Here is a 21,919-nt window from a genome sequence, read left to right on the forward strand (position 1 = left end):
CCACTGTCTTGAGTGTCCTCTGAGGTGTGTTTCATGACTCCGGATTCCACAACAGTATCACGGACTCGATGGATATGAGTTTGAAACAAGCTCCAAGAGTTGGTGATGGACAGGGAAGCCTGGCCTGCTGCAGTCCATGGGGTCGCAAAGAGTCAAACACAACTAAGCAATTGAACTGAAGTGACTGAATTAACAGATGACAAGATCTCTTCCTAGCTTCCCTTTCAGGAATCTCCCCCAAAACTGTGTGACCAAGTTGTGTGCAAAAGATAACATTGAGAAGGTCTTGAGGAGTTGATAAGCCTGCACAGAAGTCGGCACACAGTGGGGGATGTGACCACTCTGACACTCCATGGCAATGATTAACTGAGATGATTTCCCTGTTTTCCTTTAAAAACTTGTATGGCAGAGTGAAATCTTTGGAGGTTGTTTTTTGGGGACACTGAGTCCATTTTCTCCCCAGAATGCTCACATTCTGATTAAAGACAACTTTCCTCTCCTTTCAGCCTTTTGCAAATATCACTTTTTTCAGCAGTGTGCAGCTAGATCCGATTCAGTAACAAAGATGAGGTCACTGTCCTTGGTTTCTCTAACTGTGCAAAATGGTTGAGACACATAGAAGGCTTACTTAAAATGAGACTTGAATCTAAGTTGATCAGGCTGTTCAGGAAGGCAGGTCAGGTCAGTACTCTTCCCTTAATGTGATGGCAATGGAGAGTAATTATGTAGATCTTGAAAAAGATCTACGTAATATAGGTATTTTTTCTTTGTTTGTTTTTGAAATATGAGTAAATGGTCTAATATAACACTTTAAAATAACAAAGAAAAGTAAAATCCTTTTGTTTTCTCCTTCAAACTTTGTGGAGGTCACCAAGTTTCATTTTAAAATACATTAAATCAATCATATATTCATCACTAATTTGGGATTTTTTAAAACTGCAATTATTAGAAAAATGGAATTTTGCATTTGTAAAAAGGTATCTGCTGACCTTTGGAAACCTTGGTTCTTTAGTTAACTAATTGTATGCAAATGAAAAAAATCAGTGAGCATATTTAAATGTAAATTTTACATCTCTTTTTCTCACTTTTTAAGTCATTTTACTTCTTTCATTGGTTTTGTGCCAAGAGCTCAAGAATGTGATTTATTTAGGTTTCCATTTCTGCTGTGTACCTATTATGCGAAAACAGTCTGTGCCATCATTAAAAAGTCATTTTAACAAATGACCACAGCAAGCCTTGCTACTTCTACTTATCCTCCTGTCTCTCTTTGAAAGAGCTGGAAACACTTGGGTTCACAATTCCCTGAAAACCAAGGCAAGCTGCATGCAAATCTGAGATTCCAAGAGCACAAACTTTCTCATGCCATCATCATCAAACAAGATTGATGAGACTTCCACCTACTGACAACACTGAGCTTGTTCAGTGTCTATATAATTTGAACAATTCTTAGTAAAGTCAGTTTTCATGCTGATACCTATGTGGTGGACACAGAGAGACATGGGGCAGAGAAGGAGGGTGAATTCTTACTGAACTTGTGGTCTGTACCCCACACTGTGCAAGACCTTCTACATATCTCATGTGTCATTAAATACTCATAACCCAGCAAAGTAGGCATCATTGTACTCATTTGCAAATGACAAATAGGAGTATCAACTTGGAAAAAAATAAGTCAAACAACTACAAGGCAAGAGAATTAGAATTTAAATCTAGATTTTTCCAAGTCTAGATTTCTTAAAATTATTTTGCTTTGTCTCACCTCCCTTCCATAACCCCTCTCTCCCTCAAATATATACACACAAATAAACCCAGAGGTTGTACTTGGTCTTGTATTATATGTAAAGTCAATAAATATCACTCACAGGCTGTGACAGAATTTTTCTCTGATAAAATTCCCCATTGTATTTCTTTGTCAGTTTCTGAAACTCCCACCACCTGAGATTTTAGAGGATTAGAGTTTTCACCACTCTGCCAACATGTTAATTTATTCTTTTGCCTTGCTTCGTGTCTGTGCTTTATTCTGATGACAATCTTGAGTTAGATAAATAAATCATATTATATGTGAACTACCCAAAACAACCACCATGCATAACCTTGATTTCCAATACCAAACCAGGGGCGGTAAGTAGGATCATAGCACACAAAGCACACAGAACCCATCTCGCCTGTGTTTCCAACAAGATCGACACAGCAGCCTGTCAGCAGCACAATGCGCTTCATCCATGTGCTCCTCTTTGGGCTTTTCTAACCCTGCAGAGATAGGAGCCTCTCTGCCACCAGACTCACCTGGCTCAGGCCTTCTCATTGTGATGGGAGAACATGTTACTGAATTGGGCCCCTTTGTTGGTAGAGTTGCCTTTGATTAGAATTCCAGCAACTGGGGAGATTGTAACTCAGTGTCCCTAAAGAATCACCTCTGAAGATTCTTCTTGACCGTGAAAAGGGAAAGAGGGAAGTAATCTCAGTTAATCCTTGAAACAAGGGTCAGAATGGTCACCACTCTCCACTGTATCCACAAGGTCCACTCCTTGTGATCTTTCCTTAGATGTATCTTGTTCACACATTCCCTTTGTGAGATTACTGAAGGAGGTGCTAGGGAAGAGATCCAGTCATCTGTTAATTACTTAGTCTTCATTTCTACTTCTTTAATCTATGGAAAGAACCTTAGTCAAGGTATTGTGTGATTAGAAGAATGAAAGATGTGCTGGGGCTGGAGATGAGTAGAGCATAGAGGTACCTGGTTTAAAGTTAGTGACTAGACAAAATGGTGCCTCTGCAAAAGAACTCTTCCCTGCTCTATTTGCACAAAGTCATAATGGAAGAGCTGACCTTTCCCCTTTTCCAAGTTCAGTTCAGTTTAGTTCAGTTCAGTTCAGTCACTCAGTTGTGTCCGACTCTTTGCGACCCCATGTATCATAGCACGCCAGGCCTCCCTGTCCATCATCAACATCCAGAGTTCACTCAGACTCAAGTCCATCGAGTCAGGGATGCCATCCATCCATCTCATCCTCTTCACATGAGGCGGCAAAAGTACTGGAGTTTCAGCTTTAGCATCATTCCTTCCAAAGAAATCCCAGGGTTGATCTTTAGAATGGACTGGTTGGATCTCATAGCAGTCCAAGGGACTCTCAAGAGTCTTCTCCAACACCACAGTTCAAAAGCATCAATTCTTCAGCACTCAACTTTCTTCACAGTCCAACTCTCACATCCATACATGACCACTGAAAAAACCATAGTCTTGACTAGACAGACCTTTGTTGGAAAAGTAATGTCTCTGCTTTTGAATATGCTATCTAGGTTAGTCATAACTTTTCTTCCAAGGAGTAAGCATCTTTTTTTTTTTTTTTAATTTTAAAATCTTTAATTCTTACATGTGTTCCCAAACATGAACCCCCCTCCCACCTCCCTCCCCATAACATCTCTGTGCGTCATCCCCATGCATCAGCCCCAAGCATGCTGTATCCTGCGTCAGACATAGACTGGCAATTCAATTCTTACATGATAGTATACATGATAGAATGCCATTCTCCCAAATCATCCCACCCTCTCCCTCTCCCTCTGAGTCCAAAAGTCCGTTATACACAGCTGTGTCTTTTTTGCTGTCTTGCATACAGGGTCGTCATTGCCATCTTTCTAAATTCCATATATATGTGTTAGTATACTGTATTGGTGTTTTTCTTTCTGGCTTACTTCACTCTGTATAATCGGCTCCAGTTTCATCCATCTCATCAGAACTGATTCAAATGAATTCTTTTTAACGGCTGAGTAATACTCCATTGTGTATATGTACCACAGCTTTCTTATCCATTCATCTGCTGATGGACATCTAGGTTGTTTCCATGTCCTGGCTATTATAAACAGTGCTGCGATGAACATTGGGGTACATGTGTCTCTTTCAATTCTGGTTTCCTCGGTGTGTACGCCCAGCAGTGGGATTGCTGGGTCATAAGGTAGTTCTATTTGCAATTTTTTAAGGAATCTCCACACTGTTCTCCATAGTGGCTGTACTAGTTTGCATTCCCACCAACAGTGTAGGAGGGTTCCCTTTTCTCCACACCCTCTCCAGCATTTAAGAACTAAATAGACATTTCTCCAAAGAAGACATTCGGATGGCTAACAAACACATGAAAAGATGCTCAACATCACTCATTATCAGAGAAATGCAAATCAAAACCACAATGAGGTACCACTTCACACCAGTCAGAATGGCTGTGATCCAAAAATCTGTAAGCATCTTTTAATTTCACGGCTGCAGTCACCATCTACAGTGATTTTGGAGCCCCCCCCAAAAAAGTCTGACACTGTTTTCCCTGTTTCCCCATCTATTTCCCATGAAGTGATGGGACCAGATGCCATGATCTTCGTTTTATGAATGTTGAGCTTTAAGCCAACTTTTTCACTCTCCACTTTCACTTTCATCAAGAGGCTTTTTAGTTCCTCTTCACTTTCTGCCATAAGGGTGGTGTCATCTGCATATGTGAGGTGATTGATATTTCTCCCGGCAATCTTGATTCCAGCTTGTGTTTCTTCCAGCCCAGCATTTCTCATGATGTACTCTGCATATAAGTTAAATAAGCAGGGTGACAATAGACAGCCTTGACATACTCCTTTTCCTATTTGGAACCAGTCTGTTGTTCCATGTCCAGTTCTAACTGTTGCTTCCTGGCCTGCATATATGTTTATCAAGAGGCAGGTGAGGTGGTCTGGTATTCCCATCTCTTTCAGAATTTTCCACAGCTTATTGTGATCCACACAGTCAAAGGCATTGGCATAGTCAATAAAGCAGAAATAGATATTTTTCTGGAACTCTCTTGCTTTTTCCATGATCCAGCGGATGTTGGTAATTTGATCTCTGGTTCCTCTGCCTTTTCTAAAACCAGCTTGAACATCTGGAAGTTCACGGTTCACGTATTGCTGAAGCCTGGCTTGGAGAATTTTGAGCATTACTTTGCTAGCCTGTGAGATGAGTGCAATTGTGCGGTAGTTTGAGCATTCTTTGGCATTGCCTTTCTTTGGGGCTGGAATGAAAACTGCCCTTTTCCAGTCCTGTGGCCACTGCTGAGTTTTCCAAATTTGCTGGCATATTGAGTGTAGCACTTTCATAGCATTATCTTTCAGGATTTGAAATAGCTCATCTGGAATTCCATCACCTCCACTAGCTTTATTCATAGTGATGCTTTCTAAGGCCCACTTGACTTCACATTCCAGGATGTATGGCTCTAGGTGAGTGATCACACCATCATGATTATCTTGGTCTTGAAGATCTTTTTTGTACAATTCTTCTGTGTATTCTTGCCACCTCTTCTTAATATCTTCTGCTTCTGTTAGGTCCACAATTTCTGTCCTTTATTGAGCCCATCTTTGCATGAAATGTTCCCTTGGTATCTCTAATTTTCTTGAAGAGAGCTCTAGTCTTTCCCATTCCGTTGTTTTCCTCTATTTCTTTTTTTTTTTTTTTTTTCTATTTCTTTTCAGTAATCACCGAGGACGGCTTTCTTATCTCTTCTTGCTATTCTTTGGAACTCTGCACTCAGATGCTTATATCGGATTTCACAAATCATAAAAGATAATATTACCCACCTTGGCGTGCTGTGAAAATTATATAGAGAATACTTCTCTTAGTACTTAAAAAGTATTCCTTGAGTTTGGGCATTATATTATTGTTAAAGTGTAAATTCCATGTTAGGACTAAATATTAACTGCTGTCATCTGATACGACTAGTCAATATCCATCTGATCCCTAGATAATAAAAGACGGTTACAAACTAGGAGATATACTTATATCCACTTGTTAATTGTCTTAATGCGTGGCACGTAGCAACCACTTTAAATATGTATGTATTTTAGATGAACTATCTACCTATCTAAATATGTGATTATTTACTTATGATCTGTTCAATAGTCGACTTTCTCTCTTTCTATTTATATATTCATGGGTGTAAAAAGGTGAAAGGGGCAAGTTTATTTTATGTGAGATAGTTCTGAGTGACCTTTCAAGGAGTGAGCATATAAGGATTTATAAATAAAAGAAGCTCTTTAGGAATTTATAATTAAGAAGTAAATACATATAAAAAATTAACAAATATTCAAGAAAAATATATATGTAAATTTGCATGGATTTCAAACATACTCCCTATGTTCATTAAAGGGGCAGTTTGTAGGCTGGGAAAACAGAGAAGCATTTGGAATACAGAGCTTAAAAGATGAATAAGAGAGATTACTGCTGTTTGCAAGAAACTGAAGATATTTATAGTTATTTGCATGACATTTAATTTTCATAGCACTGTAAAGTGGATATTATTTGTCATCATTGCATGAATGAGAAATCTAATGCTAAGGTCACACAGCTAGTATGAAGCAGAGCACGTTTTGAATTCATAACCCTTTAATTTTCATGAAACTCTGCCTCTTCAAAGAATAGCCCTAGGTTATCTCAGGTGGATTCAAAGGCAAACTTGAAGATGTGGCACACAAGGAAAGGGAGGAGGACAAGATAGTTTATTTAAATGAAAGGAAGTTAATGGATTATTAATTTTTTTTCATTTCTTTATATTTATAAAGGAAGAAAACATTTATGCTTGTATTTATAAAGGAAGAAATAATGAAAGGGAAAAGACCAAAATCATAATAGACTGTTGCACAATTCAGCAGGTTTTGAAAGTATTTTGTATCTAAAATTATTTGCCAAAATGACTCACCATCATGTAAAAGATGTGGTCTCAACTGTTAGTTGGCATCACAAATGGGCCATCCTCCACCACTTCACAAAACACGCGCGCACACACACACACACACACACACACACACACACACACACACACACATCCATTCTCTGGCTCTTGGCTACCTCATCACTCACTTTCAACTGCCTCTGTGTATTTGGTTCTTCAGCAACTTTATAAAATTTATAGTTGTTTCCCAGTTGGATTTCTCTGTACCCACATTGGTGTTTTCACACTTATGCCTTTGCCCATTTCTCTCTCTTTTCCTCAATATGGATATAAGTATTTTGGTAGGAGGAATCAGAAAATGAATTCTATTTCTCTACTTTTCTTCTACAAAGTGTTCCAAATCTCTGGAGGCTTCACACACTCTAACACACTGCAAATTAGTTAGAATGATGTCCTTTTTGTCTCTGGTGACTATTTCTGTCCTAGCACTTTTGCTGTGATATTATGATGATCTATGACTAAATCTCTTCTTCATCTAAGCCATGGATTTCTTGAAGACAAGAACCATAGGTTTTGCTTATCTTTTTGTTCCTAATACATATCAGCAGTCTGGTAAAAAAAGAAAAAAAGTTTTTAAAGAATAATAAATAGTGAATATCTCTCAGATGATTAGATTTTCAAATCTAACACATTTTTTGCTGTTTCTATTTGAAAAAAAAATATTGCTTATAGTTGACAGCATTGGACATAACTCTTGATGACACCTGCAATCTTGCCTCCTGATCTCCACACCTCTGTGCAACCTCCTCCCCTTGAATGTGGACCAGACCCCATGACTTGCTTCTGTGGGCAATAAAGTAAGAAAAAAGTGATAGAATGTCACTTTTCAAAGTGGTTTATAAAAGACTAAATTTTTTCTTAACTCTCTCCCTCTCTCTGGGCTCCTAGCTTGCTACCCCTAATGAAATTACCTGCTACAAGGAGAGGCCCATGTGGCAAGGATCCGAGGGTAGCATTTAGTCTACAGAAAAAGAAATAAGACCCTCCGTCCAGCAGCTCACAAGAAACTACATCCTGTCAGTAACCACATGACAGGAGTAAGCTTGAAAGCAGATCCTTTCACTGTCAAACCTTGAGATGAGACCACAGTCCCCTTTGAATCTTGACTGCAACCTTTGAGGGCCCCTGAGGCAGAGAGTCACAGCTGAGCCACACTGGATTCTGATCTATAGAAACAGTAAAATAATAATTGCTGTTGTTTCAAACCACTTCAGTTTGGGCAATGATGTATGTAGTAATGATGACTAATGCATTATACTAGAGGAGTTAAAGCTTTATCAAGTTTGTTTTGTGCTTGTACATACACACACACACAGACACACACACACACGCATGCATGCACACACCCCTTAGGAATTCCACTACTTTTACAATTTGAACAGACCTAGTTAAATCGAGATACATATTGTTGAAATAATACATGCCCTTCATTGTTAAAATGACTTGAACACTCGTGTGAATTAAAATGAAGCCTAGATATAAAATAATTCTCACATCTCACAAGCATTAGAAGGCTGCTTCTTGTGAATTCTAATTCTTACTAGAGAGAGAATTTCTGAAAATTAGATATTTTTTGTAAAATCATCCATTTGTACTTAGCCAATTAATATCTAGTCTCAAATCTAGATTAGGATCTTTTTAAAGATTTGGCTGGTCTCAGCCTTTGAAAATGAGTTATATCCTGAAGGTTGTACAATGTACAATCATAATGGCTTTTAATAGCAGATTGCAAATCTGATAAAATTTATTCCAGAATAATCTAATGACATTTATGCTTAATGTCATCACATATGTGTAGTGGCTCTATTTTTTTTTCCTCTAGAAATACCCAGGGATAACATTCAATATTTTCAATTAAGGAGACTCAATGGTCATCAACTAGACATCTCTAAAAAGGCATAAAAGCAAAAAGAAAAACAATAGAAAAAAGATGAATGGTGCAAAAAGAAGGTAAGTGTCAGTAAAACTTCCTCAACACAATATACTTTACATGTTTAACAATCTTATCTGATTTTTATCACTAATTCAAAATTCAGTGTTGAAGTAGCTGAGAAATGAAACTTGAAATCATATAGAGTATGATTTTCATGCCAACTATTTTAAAATGGTCAAAGCTACTGATTTCTTGTCAGAGCATGAAGCGGAGACCAAGACAGAGTGTAAAGTGAGACATTTCCAACTAGGCAGGCATACCAGCACAACAAAGGCATTTTCTTACTGAAAGGCAAAGGAAGTGAAACTGCTAAAGCCAGAACCAGAGTATATTAAAGAAATGAATTTTAAAAATGCATCTTATTTGAATGCATTGCATAGCTTATCACCACAGACCAAAGTTTAGACTTCATGTAAGTCTCAGAAAACATGAGAAAAGATAATAATCTTACATATGAAACAACTTTGTTTGTACTAATGTTTCCTAAGGCTTACTAACTTCACACTTCAGGATATCCACTCTAGATGAGTGACCACACCATCATGGTTACCCAGGTCATTAAGACCTTTCTTGATTAGTTCTTCTGTGTATACTTGCCACTGCTTCTCAGTTCCTTCTTCTGTTAGGTCCTTACCATTTCTGTCCTTTATTGTGGCCATCCTTGCCTGAAATGTTCACTTGATATCTCCAATTTTCTTGAAGATATTTCTAGTCTTTTCCATTCTATTTTTTTCCTCTATTTCTTTGCTTTGTTTATTTAAGAAGGCTTTCTTGTCTCTCTTTGCTATTCTCTGAAGTTGTGCATGTAGTTGGGTATATCTTTCCCTTTTTGATTTCTCTTTTTACAGCTATTTAAAGCCTCTTCAGATAACCACTTTGCCTTCTTTCATGTCTTTTCTGGGGGCTGGTTCTAGTCACTGCCTCCTGTACATTGTTACAAACCTCCTTCCATAGTTCTTCAGGCACTGTGTCTACCAGGTCTAATTCCTTAAGTCTGTTCATCACCTCCACTATCAGTGGTTTTCCTTACTTTCTTCAATTTAAGCCTGAACTTTGCAATAAGGAGTTTATGATCTGAGCCAGTCAGCTTCAGGTCTTGTTTTACTGACTGTATAGAGCTTCTCCATCTTTGGCTGCAAAGAACAGAGTCAGTCTGATTTGGATAGTGATCATCTGGTGATGTCCATATACAGATGTTTCCTGAGTTGTTAAAAAAAAAAAAAAAAAGGTGTTTGTAGCATGTTCTCATGACAAAACTGTGTTAGCCTTTATTCTGCTTCATTTTGAACTCCAAGATCAAACTTGCTTGCTATTCCCAGTATCTTTTGACTTCCTACTATTGCATTCCAATTGTCTTTAACTAAAACATATCTTTTTTTTTTGTTGTTTTAATTCTAGAACCTGTTGTAAGTCTTCACACAGGCAACTTCAGCTTCTTAGCGTCAGTGCTTGGGGCAGAGGCTTGGCTTATTGTTGTAAGGAGTTCCAAAAATAGCAAGAAGAGATAAGAAAGCCTTCTTCAGCGATCAATGAAAAGAAATAGAGGAAAACAACAGAATGGGAAAGACTAGAGATCTCTTCAGGAAAATTAGAAATACCAAGGGGACATTTCATGCAAAGATGGGCTCAATAGAAGACAGAAATGGTATGGGCCTAACAGAAGCAGAAGATATTAAGAAGAGATGGCAAGAATACACAGAAGAACTGTACAAAAAATATCTTCACGACCCAGGTAATCACGATGGTGTGAGCACTCACCTATTGCCAGACATCCTGGAATGTGAAGTCAAATGGGCCTTAGAAAGTATCACTATGAATAAAGCTAGTGGAGGTGATGGAATTCCAGATGAGCTATTTCAAATCCTGAAAGATAATGCTATGAAAGTGCTACACTCAATATGCCAGCAAATTTGGAAAACTCAGCAGTGGCCACAGGACTGGAAAAGGGCAGTTTTCATTCCAGCCCCAAAGAAAGGCAATGCTAAAGAATGATCAAGCTACTGCACAATTGCACTCATCTCACAGGCTAGCAAAGTAATGCTCAAAATTCTCCAAGCCAGGCTTCAGCAATATGTGAACCGTGAACTTCCAGATGTTCAAGCTGGTTTTAGAAAAGGCAGAGGAACCAGAGATCAAATTGACAACATCTGCTGGATCATGGAAAAATTAAAAGTGTTCCAGAAAAATATGTACTTCTGCTTTATTGACTATGCCAATGCCTTTGACTGTGTGGATCACAATAAACTGTGGAAAATTCTGAAAGAGATGGGAATACCAGACCACCTCACCTGCCTCTTGAGAAATCTGTATGCAGGCCAGGAAGCAACAGTTAGAACTGGACATGGAACAACAGACTGGTTCCAAATAGGAAAAGGAGTATGTCAAGGCTGTCTATTGTCACCCTGCTTATTTAACTTATATGCAGAGTACATCATGAGAAATGCTGGGCTGGAAGAAACACAAGCTGGAATCAAGATTGCCGGGAGAAATATCCATAACCTCAGATATGCAGATGACACCACCCTTAGGGCAGAAAGTGAAGAGGAACTAAAAAGCCTCTTGATGAAAGTGAAAGTGGAGAATGAAAAAGTTGGCTTAAAGCTCAACATTCAGAAAACGAAGATCATGGCATCTGGTCCCATCACATCATGGGAAATAGATGGGGAAACAGTGGAAACAATGTCAGACTTTATTTTTGGGGGCTCCAAAATCACTGTAGATGGTGATTGCAGCCATGAAATTAAAAGACGCTTACTCCTTGGAAGGAAAGTTATTAGCAACCTAGATAGTATATTCAAAAGCAGGGACATTACTTTTCCAACAAAGGTCTGTCTAATCATGGCTATGGGTTTTTCCTGTGGTCATGTATGGATGTGAGAGTTGGACTGTGAAGAAGGCTGAGCACCGAAGAATTGATACTTTTGAACTGTGGTGTTGGAGAAGACTCTTGAGAGTCCCTTGGACTGCAAGAAGATCCAATCAGTCCATTCTGAAGGAGATCAGCCCTGGGATTTCTTTGGAAGGAATGATGCTAAAGCTGAAACTCCAGTACTTTGGCCACCTCATGGGAAGAGTTGACTCATTGGAAAAGACTCTGATGCTGGGAAGGATTAGGGGCAGGAGGAGAAGGGGATGACAGAGGATGAGATGGCTGGATGGCATCACTGACTCAATGGACGTGAGTCTGAGTGTACTCCAGGAGTTGGTGATGGACAGGGAGGCCTTGCGTGCTGTGATTCTTGGGGTCGCAAAAAGTCGGACACAACTGAGCAACTGAACTGAACTGATTGTTGTTAGGTAGTTAGAATAGGAAAAAGGAGTCCAAAATAGCAGTGGCTAAAAGACAAAGAAAGGATAAAGCCCACTAAAATGGAACAAAAGAACATCTGAGGGCTGGGGTGAGAACCTCAGGTGAAACAAACAGCATTCCCACAAACGACATGCTCAGAGGGGAAGACAAATGTATAAAAGGTGGAAGCCAAGATGGATTGTGGCCTCTCCTTTGGGGTTGGTGGCCCTCATGCCTCCCAGGTGTATTATCCTTTGCTTGCCAAATAAAACTGAGCTGTAAGCAAACTGTAACAGTGGTCTGCCGTTACAAATTTTTGCTGTGGTGAGACAGAATGGAGGAAATTACATACCTTTTCAACACTGTGATGTTGAATGATTTGCCTTGGAAATGAAACAAATCCTTTCTGTCATTTTTGAGATTGCACACAAGTACCACATTTTGGAATCTTTTGTTGACTCTAAGGGCTCCTCCACTTCTTCTAAGGGATTCTTTCCTAAGTTAGTAGACACAATAGTCATCAGAATTAAATTTTCCCATCCTGTCCATTTCAGTTCACTAATTCCTAAGATGTCAATGTTCAATCTCACCAAGTCCTTCATGACTACATCCAATTTACCTTGCTTCCATTGACCTAATACTACAGATTTCTAGGCACTGTTTTTCTTTACAGCCTTGGACTTTACTTTCACCACTAGACACATCCTCAGCCAAGTGTTAGTTACTCTTTGACCCAGCTGCTTGCTTCTTACTGAGTTATTAGTATTTTTTATCAGTAATTACTAATTAACTAATGTGTCTGTCTGACTCTGTGCAACCCCATAGACGGCAGCCCACCAGGCTCCCCCGTACCTGGGATTCTCCAGGCAAGAACACTAGAGTGGGTTCCCATTTCCTTCTCCAATGCATGAAAGTGAAAAGTGAAAGTGAAGTCACTCAGTCGTATCTGACTCTTAGCGACCCCATGAACTGCAGCCTACCAGGCTCCTCCATCCATGGGATTTTCCAGGCAAGAGTACTGGAGTGGGATGCCATTGCCTTCTCCGCTGACTGCACTTAGCTGTAATAAATAGGGGGTTTTGTTTTTTTACCTAGGTGTGGAATCTTTTAGGATTTTCTGCATGTAAGATTATGTCATCGGTGAAAAGGAATAATTTTACCATTTCCTTTCCCAATTTTTATCTATTCTTCTTGCTTAATTGCTCTAGCTAGTGCTTCCAGTACAGGGTAGAATAGAAATAGGAAAAGTAGCCATTATTTTCTTTCTAATGATCATAGAAAAAGCTTTCATTTTTCACAATTATGAGGCTAGCTGTGGGATTTTCATATATGAGCTTTAACATGTTGAGGAATATTCTTTTTAGTCCAATTTAATTTAGTATTTTTATCATGAAAGGATGTTGAATTATGTTAAATGAGTTTTCTTTCTTTATTGATATGATCATTTTTTCCCTTTCATTCTATCAATTTGGTATATTATATCGACTAACTTCTGTATGTTGAAGTTTTCCTGCAATCTGGGAATAAATCTCTCTTGCTTATGGTTTACAACCCTACTACTCTGATGAATTTTGTTTGTGGGTATTTCTTGTTGAGAATTTCGTGTCAATATCATTAAAGAGTATAGGCCTATACTTTCTTTTAGCATATTTGTCTAGCTGGCTATCAGGGTTATGTGGACTGTAATGAATAAGTTAAGGAGTATTTCCTTATTTACTTCTTTTTAAATGTTTGGTAATTTTACTAGTTAAACACCTGCTCCAGGGCTGCTCTTTTGTTAAGAAGTATTAATTGTAAATTCAATTTCAGCTCAGTTCAGTTCAGTCGCTCAATCGTGTCCAACTCTTTGCGACCCCATGAGTTGCAGCATGCCAGGCCTCCCTGTCCATCGCCAACTCCCAGAGTTCACTCAAACTCACGTCCATAGAGTCGGTGATGCCATTCAGCCATCTCATCCTCTGTTGTCCCCATTTCCTCCTGCCCCCAATCCCTCCCAGTATCAGAGTCTTTTCCAATGAGTCAACTCTTCACATGAGGTGGCCAAAGTATTGGAGTTTCAGCTTTAGCATCATTCTTTCCAAAAGACACCCAGGACTGATCTCTTTTAGAATGGACTGGTTGGATCTCCTTGCAATCCAAGGGACTCTCAAGAGTCTTCTCCAACACCACAGTTCAAAAGCATCAATTCTTTAGCGCTCAGCTTTCTTCACATTCCAACTCTCACATCCATACATGACCACTGGAAAAACCATAGCCTTGACTAGATGGACCTTTGTTGGCAAAGTAACGTCTGCTTTTGAATATACTATCTAGGTTGCTAATAACTTTCCTTCCAAGGAGTAAGCATCTTTTAATTTTGTGGCTGCAATCACCATCTGCAGTGATTTTTGGAGCCCCAAAAAATAAAGTCTGACACTGTCTCCACTGTTTCCCCATCTATTTCCCATGAAGTGATGGGACCAGATGCCATAATCTTCGTTTTCTGAATGTTAAGCTTTAAGCCAACTTTTTCACTCTCTATTTTCACTTTCATCAAGAGGCTTTTTAGTTTCTCCTCAGTTTCTGCCATAAGGGTGGTGTTAATTCAATTTACTTATTAGTTGTAAGTCTATTCAGGTTTTTATTTACTATAACTTAGTCTTGTAATGTTGTATGTTTTTAGAAATTTGTCCATGTCATTTGGTTATTCAATTTCTTGGTGTACAATTATGCATTGTATTCTTTTATAATTTTTTTATTTCTGTAAAATCTGTAAAAACAATTTCATGTTAATTTCTGATTTAGTAATTAGAACTTTTTATCTTTTTCCTAGGTAACATAATTAATGGTTTGCTAATTTTCTTGGACATTTCCAAAAACCAACTTTTGATTTTGTTGGTTTACTCTAATGTTTTTTTATTGTATAATTTATTTATCTCTGCTCTAATCATTATCCTTATTATTATTATCATTCCTTCTGCAAAGTTTAGGTTTAGTTTCCTATTCTTTTTCTAGATATAAATTTAGATTGTTGATCTGATATCTCTCTTATTTATTAATTCATGTATTTTCATCTATAGCTTTCTCTCTTTGTAGTTATTTCACCATATCCCATAAATTTTGATATGCTATGTTTTTCTTTTAATTTCCCTCAAGGCATTTCTTAATTTCCTTTATGTTTTGTTCTTTGATTCATTGGTTATTTGAATGTGTTGTTTAATTTTCACTTACCTGTGTATTTTCAATTTTCACTCTGTTTTTTTTTATAGAGTTGTCTCAGTGTGATTAGAAAAGATACTTTTCATAATTCAAATCTTCTTTCTAATTTTCTTGCAACTTGTTTTGTGGCTAAACATATGGTTTAGAATATACAGTGTACATGTGAAAAAGATGTCAGATGTTGTAAACTAGAGTTTTCTGTATGTATCTTTCAGGTCCAATTAGTGTATAGGGTTGTTTAAGTCCTGTATTTACTTACTGATATTCTGTGTAAATATTTTATTCATTGTTAAAGTATTTAAGGTTTCAACTATTAATATTATTATAAATATGCATTTCTCCCTTCAATTCTAGCAACATTTGCTTTATATGTTTGGGGGCTTTGATGTTTGGTTTATATTTAATTGCTACAGCCTCTTGGTTACCTGTCCCTTTCATCAACATATGATATGATTATTTTTCTCTCACAACAGTTTTTAACTTACTGTCTGAAGTGTCTATTAGTGTAGCTACCTCTACACTGTTTGATTACTATTTGCACAAAACACATTTTCTCATTCTTACACTTTTAACCTACTTGTATCTTTAAAATTAAAATGAGTCACTTGTAGGTAATATATCTACCTACAATACAGGTAGTGGATCCTATATTTTGTCTCCTCACCCATCTCTACCTTATGACTGGACAGTTTAATCAATTTATATTTTGAATTCAGTTATTGATAAGGAAAGATTTACTTCTGCCAACTTGCTATTTGTTTTCTGTACATTATAAATCTTTCATACAACATATAACATGTAGAAAATTTAAAATGAATTTCAAAATTAAATAATTTTAATAATTTTGTTTTAATAATTAAATTTTAATTTAATAAATTTAATTTAATTTAAATTTAAATAAAAATTTTAATTTTAATTTAATAATTTTAATAATACTAGCTCTTATATTTGCCCTTGTCTTTGCTTTTACCACAGAACTTTCTATTGTCATATAAATTGGAGTTGTTGTCTAGTGTTCTTTCATTTCAACTTCAAGGAATTTGTGTGTGTGTGTGTGTATTTATTATAGGTCAAGTCAACTGGTGAAAAACTTTCTCAGCATTTGTTTATATAGAAATATCTTGATTTCTCCCTCATTTTTAAAGGGCATTTTTAGCAGATATAGAATTCTTGGTTAACCTATATTTTTCTTTTGGCATTTTAAGCATATCATCACACTGCCTTCTGGGCCCTGAAGTTACAGATGAAAAATTTGCTGATATTATTGATGATCCCTTTTCTGGGTTATCTAGTACTAGGTGATTTCTAGTACCTTTCAAGATTTTCTCTGTGCCTTTGGATTTTGGCTGTTTGGTTATAAGATATCTCAATGTGGATCTCTGAATTTATCTCCCACTGAACTATTGAATTAGTAACTTTAAATTTTTCCTTAAATATTGGGGATTTTCAGCTATATTTCTTCCAGTAATCTTTCTGTCTCTTTATCTCTCTCTTCTCCTGGAAACTGCATAGTACATATACAGTTGGTATCCCATAAGTCTCTTAGAATCTGTTTAGGTTTCTTCAGTATTTTGTCTTTTTGCATCTCAGACTCATGATTATTTATTTTTATATCTTCAAGTTCTCTGTTTCTTCTGCCTTCTTAAATTTTCTGTTAAGATTTAAATATTAGCTGGTATTTAATTTCAACTAACTAAATTAGCTAATGTTTAGTTTCAGTTATTGTAATTTTCATTTCAGTTTTTGTACTTTTTCTTCCTCGTTTGGTAAAATGCCCTGGAGAAAGGAATGGATACCCACTCCAGTATTTGTGCCTGGAAAATTCCATGGACATAGTAACTTTATTACAGTTCCATGGGGTTGCAAAGGGCCAGACACGACAAAGCAACTTTCACTTTCACATTTTACTTTTCAGTTCTAGAAGTTTTTAGGTTATTTTTAATGTAATTCCCATCTCTGTTATAGTCACATATATATATATATATATATATATATATATATATATATATATATATATATATATATATATATATAATTTCCTTTTTTTTTTTTTGGTATTCCATTTTTCTTAGCTATTTTAGAACACTTGGCACAAATGATTAAAAATCAGTCAGCTGTATAGAATTCCTCAGGGATCATTTCTGTCAACATATTTTGCTCCTTTGTCTTAACTATGTTTTCTTGTTTATTTAGTTTATACATTTTATTTAAAATTGAGCATTTAATTGTGACAATATGCTAACTATGGAAATTGGATTTCCTTTTTATGGGTTTAATGTTTTTCACTGTTCATATTATCAAAGGCTGTAGTAATCCTTTTATTTAGAGACTTCTGAATTCTGTGTGTGTGTGTGTGTGTGTGTGCAAAGACTTGCTTGTCAAGTATGACAACTGAAGTCTCTGTTCCTTTGGCTCATATTTAGCTAATGTATGTAAAGAGATTTCCTTAATCCCAGAAGTTGACTAAAGCAAAAACAAACAAACAAAAACTACTATAAAATGAAAAAAAAGAGAGAGAATGACCAAATTTCTTTTATATTTTCTGAGTTATCCAAAAGGGAATGATTACCTCACTTCAGTTTTTTAGATATTTACCAGTAAAGTGAGAAAAGATTTGCATGATAATTTCCAAATAAGACCTGTTCTGCTCCCTTGTGTTGAGGGATATGTTACTGAGTCTGAGCTTGAACTGCTTGCTGCATGACAGGACAATAAACTGAGAGATGAAATGTTGGAGCAAGGAATAGTGACTTTACTTGGAAAGCCAGCAAACCAAGAAGATGATGGACTAATGTCCCCAAGATCCATGTGACTGAAGTTAGAACTCAAGCTTCTTTTATACTAAAGGAAAGAGATGTGCTGATTGTTGTAAACTTCTTGATACTGGCCAGATTCCTAAGGTAATGTCATAGTCCTTTGTTCCTGCAGCTAGCTGTGCAAGAAGGTCTGATTGTGATGTTTCTATAAATCTCCAAGAAGACGAAACTTACTCTATATTCTGCAAGTTTTTATCTCTTTATGAATGGAAAAGTGGGAGACAGAGCCTTGTGAATGGGATATCATGCATTTTTCAGATTATAGACAACACTATTTTGCAAAGCTGCTGAGCCCTCAAAACTAATAATTGAAAACAGAGCACAAAAGTTAGAGCCAAAGAAGTAATCAGGTTTGTTCTATTTTTTGTTACAGAAGAACAATCAGAGTCAAGCTGCTTCACTGAAGCCCAGGGAGATAACAGGGCAGTGGTATTAAAAGTGCCATAAAACTTTCTGTTTTGGAGACTGATGTTTTTCTTTTGATTGAGCATTTGTGTGTATATTGAAAACCTCTGAGTATATTCCAGACTTCTAACAAAATGATTCAGAAGATATCTGGTTGTTCCTTTGATGCTTGTGTACTATAACAAGCGCTTGGGGTTTTCTAGTCTGCCATTGTGTTGACATCACTCCCCCACAACATCCATTTTAAAATCTGTTTCTTAGTGCTTAGTTTGATTAGTGGATAATAACATGTAAAACATTATTTTTTGATTGCCACTAAGAGTTCTCCTGTTTCTTAATTTCATCAAGGAGATATATTTTCCATTTTATAAGTATTTTGTTTATTGAATTTGCCACTTTACATATTGAAAATTTTCTGTTAAGTTTGAATACATTTTACAGAATAAAAATGTTAGTCATTCTTACTAAATTTTCTTTTATTGTTTTAAGCTTTTGTGAATGATGGTAATATTATTTTCTGAAATTTGTAATGTGGGACAAATGATTAATAATTGATTGTATCCTAAACAGAAATTTGTTATTCTGAGGGTTTATATTTTTAGGAAATACTTTCAGACTTATAATATGTAGATTTTAAGTTTTCTTTTTTTCATCCTAGAGAATATTAAACTTTGCTTTTCTCTATATATACCTATTTCTGCTATTCTTCCACTAAAAAGTATATAAATCTATTTTTAAAGAATGGGAGTGCATTTGCATGTTTATTGTTTTCTCCCCTCTTTTCATTACACACAGATGGATTGTTTCGTGCAAGCAGCCTAGGCTCTTGCCAAGGTTGATAACTTATATTGCTCAGTGAACTGTTCTGGGTAAGCCTAGCCACTAGCCTATTGATATCCTTATTTGATCACTCTTTCTGACAAGTAAGTCAGTAGACCTGCTGAGTTGGGGAATTTTGAAACTATTAATTCCAAACATTTCATTCATTCAGGGAATAGTCACAGGATTATATGTTAACTTTTCACAGAGTTAATTTCTGTTGCTATTTGGATAAACAAATATGACATTTTGGAGACCCAAAGGAATATGAAATTATTTAAAATTTACAAATTTTCTTGAATCAGAAGATATTGGAACAAAGGAGGGACAAAGAATCAGAATTTTTTTATCAAATTATGCTGGTCAGAACTATTGCCTTCACACACCAAGAATTTTGGAGAGTATGGGAAGAAGATAGAGTGGAGTAGGTAAAGGATACTGTCTGTGCCTTATCAGAAATAAATGTTCTCATAGTATTATTCTTGTAATTATTTTAACCACATAAATATTTGCTGACTTATGATATAATGTTATAGTAATAATTATATCCAAGGTTGTAGATAATTTACAGTTAACACAATTTGACATATGTCATATGTTTTTCATCATTGCTATAGATCTGTGGAATAGAAACTGCTAATATTTTGTTGTCATTCCCATTTATGGTTAAGATTAGTGAATTCAGGTATTTGATCAAGCCAGCATTAAATTACAGACTTCAAATTATACCTTCTACTCTAAACAGCATAGATACCTGATAGAAGAATTTATATAGACAATCTGAGATAGAAAGTTTGCCCACAAAATATTGGAAACTGTAGCTACAATAATCACAGATTTCTGTAAAATTCTTACTCTCTGTCTCTGCTGTGATTTGATGAATTTTGGATAGTAAAATTTTTTGTCATAAGCGAAAATAAGGGGGAATAGTAGGCTGGATGAGATTACAGAAAAAAAAATCTCTAAAATTTTGTTCAAAATTCAAACCTTTCATCACCAGGATGTGTGTCATTTCTGACAATATGAAAATGAACTTTGGAATGAGATAAATGGCATATTGGTTAAATTGTAGTACCCAAGTGGAAGTTTGGAAAGTGACAAATTTCTGCTAAAAATATTTTCTCACGATAAAACTGCATAAGCATAAAGGAGAAACAGTACTTTAAAACTGGAGCAAAATATAAATATAGTCCATTACAATCAATGAAATATCTGCATAATCTATTTTTTCTATTTGACCCTTAAATTCATATTTGGAGAGCATACTATTATTAAGCCTTATTTCCTTTATTAAAAATTGTCATGCAGGTTGAAATAACAGTGAGTTCTTAAGTTTTTCTCTTCAGTAAAATTTCAAAATAAAACAAAATATGAAGTTTCTGAAATTAAATCCCTCAGCTCTTCACTTTGAAATTTACCCTATGGAAAGAAAAATAAAAGCAGAGTGAAAGTTTTACAGATATGTGTACATAGTTTTTTCCCCTGCAACCTAATGGAACAATACAGGCAATATGCATCTGATTTCTTAAGATGCAATTATTTACAACTAAAATTTAAACTAATAGTTTGCATTTTAAATAGATTTCTTATTCTGATTTCTAATTCCTAACACTTGTAGACTCCTGATAGTTATATTTAACACCATCCAGTTTAGATGCTGGCACATGTTAAGAATATTTATTCATTCCCAATTTAATAAAAACCTGATAAAATATGATAAAATCATGTTAGACCTCCCTCTACCCATCTCCTCAAGATCACAGAACCTCATTAGACATGTTTAAAGGTTAACCACTGATAGTCTCTTTACTTTAAAATAAGAACTGAGAGTTAAAATTGAAAGTATTTTTATAAAAATAAATATCTCATATGCATACGTAGCAAACACCCTCTTCCAACAACACAAAAGATGACACTACACATGGGCATCACCAGTCAGTCAGTAATAAAATCAGACTGATTATATTCTTTACAGCCGAAGATGGTGAAGTTTCGTAAAGTCAGCAAATACAAGACCAGGAGCTGACTGTGGCACAGACCATGAACTCCTTATGGCAAAACTGAGAATTAAATTTGTAGAAAGTAAGGAAAACCACTAGACCATTCAAGTATGACCTAAATCAAATCCCTTACAATTATACAGTGGAAGTTACCAGTAGAGTCAAGGGATTAGAGCTGATAGAAGGAGTGCCTGAAGAAGTATGGACAGAGGTTCGTAACACTGTAGAGCAGGTGGTGATCAAAACCATCCCAAGAAAAAGAAAGGCAAAATGGTTGTCTGAGAGGCTTTACAAATAGCTGAGAAAAGAAGAGAAGCAAAAGGAAAAGGAGAAAAAGGAAAAATATATCCATCTAAATGCAGAGTCCCAAAGAATAGCAAGGAGAGATAAGAAAGCCTTCCAAGGGGATCAGTGCAAAGAAATAGAGGAAAACAATAGAATGGGAAAGACTAGAGATCTCTTCAAGAAAATTCGAGATATGAAGGGAACATTTCATGCACAGATGAGCACAATTAAGGATAGAAACTGTATGGACCTCACAGAAGCAGAAGATATTAAGAAGTGGCAAGAATACACAGAAGAACTCTACAAAAAAATGTTAATGACCCAGGTGACCATAATGGTGTGATCACTCACCTGGAGCCAGACATCTTGGAATATGAAGTCAAGTGGGCCTTAGGAAGCATCACTATGAACAAAGATAGCAGAGGTGATGGATTTCCAGCTGAGCT

Source organism: Budorcas taxicolor, chromosome 2, assembly GCF_023091745.1.
Source record: "Budorcas taxicolor isolate Tak-1 chromosome 2, Takin1.1, whole genome shotgun sequence".
Taxonomy (NCBI): Eukaryota; Metazoa; Chordata; class Mammalia; order Artiodactyla; family Bovidae; genus Budorcas; species Budorcas taxicolor.